At 65.9% G+C, this 2,817-nt stretch overlaps 1 protein-coding gene across 1 annotated transcript in view; it reads right to left on the reverse strand.

The window, feature by feature from the left end:
- BOP1 (BOP1 ribosomal biogenesis factor) overlaps positions 1-2,817 on the reverse strand; it is a gene marked incomplete in the record, with an annotated part of 24,251 nt that overhangs the window by 11,244 nt on the left and 10,190 nt on the right. The window contains 1 exon segment of the mRNA XM_014593260.2: positions 467-523.

The raw sequence follows: 2,817 nt of genomic DNA on the forward strand, positions 1-2,817 counted from the left end.
TGAAGTCCTCAGAAACAACCACCTCTTCTTGCCCCTCCTGTGTAAGTGCTCCAGCCATCCCAGGCCCCGCCAGCCATCCCGAGGAAGCCCACACCAGCCATCGGGGAGGGTGAAGGGCAGGAGGCGGGGTAAAGCCGACAGCAGACCAGGCCACAGCCAGCTGCCCTAGCACCCACCCACGGTGTGCGGGAGCCCCAGGACCATCTACCCCCCGAGAGGATAGTCCTGGGGACACGGCCAGCGCGTGCTCACCACCACCAGGGCCCAGCAGGTCCCAGGGCCCGCCCCTCCCTTCGGGCTGACACACATGCAGCTGGTCGCCCGAACCCAAGCCCTGAGACCACTCGTCCAGACGGGAGCAGGCCCCAGGCCAGGACGCCCACGGGGACCCCAGTGGCAACCCACCCCGGCAGTGGCCCCCCTGCAGGAAGCCGCCCACACACAGCTCCCACCTCAGCCGGCCTACCTCCTCGTCGGAGCTGTCCTCTGCATACTCGGCTGGGCTCGGGAAAGGGCTGCTGGCCTGCGGAGAGGTGCAAGGTGGTCACCTCGGGACACGATGCCCTCCAACCCCAGCCCTTTTGTGGGGAGCCACTAGAGGCTGAGGGTGCTGAGCACCCACAGGGCCACCCCGACCAGAGCAGCTCTGGCCTGGCCCAGGTCCAAGTGAACCCGGGGCCTCAGGCCAGGGACCCCTCCTTCCTGCACACCCAGGGTGGGACATGGGCCAGGGCAGGTGACACAGCCATCGGCCTGTGCTGTGGGGGCCCCCTCCCAGCTGGCCAGGGGCCTAGAGCGCAGTCCAACCCCACCACCAGTCCGGGGTCAGCCCCACCTAGAAGAGAGATTGTCCCCACACCCGGAGCTGGGCCACCCTAGGGAGGGGCAGGTTTGCAGCAGAGCCAGGACTGCTGGGAGAACGAGCCCCTCTGTGGGGGCCCTCTCCTGTCATGGTCTCAGGGACTAAGTTCTTCCCCAGCCGGGAACAGCTGAGAGCCTGTGTCCATGGCGCCCTCCTGCCCTGCCAGTGGGAGCGGCTGCCTAACATGTGGGCACGGGGGTCCAGCAGGCAGTGACCCCAGCAGGGCAGCCACGGCAGTGCTGGCCACAGGCCTCCTAGCCTCAGAGGCTCGCAGGGCCAGGGCTGATGCTCCCACAGCGTGCGGCACCACCGGGGCACCCACAGGCATGTCCTAAGTCCTGGTGGCCGCCAGCATGACAGCATGGGGGTGCAGGGGACAGACAGAGGAGGGTCCCACACCTGTGTGCTTCAGGGGCCCCTGAAGCCAACGAGGCCCTCCTCGGACTGGCCTAGCAGTGACAGAGCAGACGGCGCCCAGCAGAGGGCAGCACAGGCCCAGCTCTGGCGGGGCGGTTCCCCCACCGCCCCTCAGGCTTTAGAGGCAGGCCCTTTGCAGAGGGGCACTGCCCTCTCTCTGTCGTTCAAAAGTAAGGTAAAAGACCACTGGGGCGTCAGCTGTACCCCACACGGCTGGGATGTCTGCATTCTGGGCCCAAGGGCTTAAAACACACCAGGCACATGTGTGTGCTGCCCAAAATCCAGAGAGGAAGGAAAGGAGGGGAGGCGAAGGGACTGAGGAGTAGCCATCCCCCAGGGCGTGATCTCTCGCTCTCTCCTTCCCGGCCCCTGGTGAGCCCACAGGCCTTACAGGGGAAGAAAGTGAAGAATTGAAAAGATCAGTGGGCATGGTAGTCAGGGCACTGGACTCTCACACGGCTGGCCGCAGTTTGTCTCGGACCTGGCTTGAAAACCACACCAGTGCGCGTGCGCCCAACGTCCCAGGAGCTCCCGGGGCTGAGGCGCGGCTATCCCCAGGGGGTAATTTCTCACTTTCCCTCTTTCTAGCCAGTGTACATGCCCCACAGCAAAAACTAAACTAAAACAAACCTAAAACACCCAAATTGAGTGAGTCTTGTCTCCTGGGGACGGCCCCCCGTTTGATGCGAACACCAGGTAGGTCGGGTCCACACAGGTCGCACAGCCTGCAGCCCCCAAGGGAGGGCTTGACCAGAAAGAGCCCCAGCTGGAGCTGACACAGGGCCTAGTGTGGGGGCGAGGGACCTCACCAGACGTGTGGGGCGTGGGTGGAGGCAGCACGCTCTTCGACAGTGCCACGGAGCCCCAAAGACGCCAAGCCCCAGCTGGGGTGCAGTGAAAGGCCAAAGACCAAGGCCAGGACTGCACGGTGAGCACAGCTTGGACAGAGGCAGGCAGGGCGGGGGGATCGGGAGCGGCCCGGAGAGGAGTGCTTGCGGGGAGTGCAGGCATGCCTCCAGGTGCGTGTCCACCACCGGGGCCACCCGGTGCTGGGTGGCAGGCGGGGGCAGCACCTGCCATGCGATGGCCAGGCGGCCTGGGTGGCAAAGGAGACACAGGAGCTACACCTAGGGCCTCCAGGCCTTGGGGACAGGCAGGTCTCTGGCCAGCCCTGGGCTGGGACGGACTACGAAGACAGCAGCAGGGGCCCTGGGGCTCCAAAAACCCAGGAAGAGCTTCTCGCTGTGCTCACGACAGACTGCACCCAGCCCAGGTGTGGCACAGGGCTCCCCATGTCTCTGCTTGGGCACAGTGACGGCCACTGGGTGCTGGCCTGGGTCGGCCAGCAAGAGCTCCACCCTGGGCCAGGGCCACCCACAGGGTGTGGGCACGGGAGGGAGGCGGCCGCTTTCACGGAGCATGGCCAGGGCCTGTGCGTGTCCCGAGCATTGCTGGGAACACGAGCCCCGGCGACAGGAGCCCACTGCAGGTCCTGGGGAGAGTGTCATGGCTCCAGGACGGCCTCCAGCAAGACCGCG

The sequence above is a fragment of the Tupaia chinensis genome, unplaced genomic scaffold, assembly GCF_000334495.1.
Source record: "Tupaia chinensis unplaced genomic scaffold, TupChi_1.0 Scaffold140061_1, whole genome shotgun sequence".
Classification (NCBI taxonomy): Eukaryota; Metazoa; Chordata; class Mammalia; order Scandentia; family Tupaiidae; genus Tupaia; species Tupaia belangeri.